We start from the raw sequence: 221 nt of genomic DNA on the forward strand, positions 1-221 counted from the left end.
ATCAGTAGTATAACAGTTTCATTAGTATATAATAGCATCAGTAGTATAACAGTTTAATTAGTATATAATAGCATCAGTAGCATAACAGTTTCATTAGTATACAAAAGCATCAGTTGTATAACAGTTTCATTAGTATATAATAGCATCAGTTGTATAACAGTTTCATCAGTATATACTAGCATCAGTAGTATAACAGTTCCATTAGTATATAAAAGCATCAA

Source organism: Mizuhopecten yessoensis, unplaced genomic scaffold (assembly GCF_002113885.1).
Source record: "Mizuhopecten yessoensis strain PY_sf001 unplaced genomic scaffold, ASM211388v2 scaffold10797, whole genome shotgun sequence".
In the NCBI taxonomy this organism is placed as follows: Eukaryota; Metazoa; Mollusca; class Bivalvia; order Pectinida; family Pectinidae; genus Mizuhopecten; species Mizuhopecten yessoensis.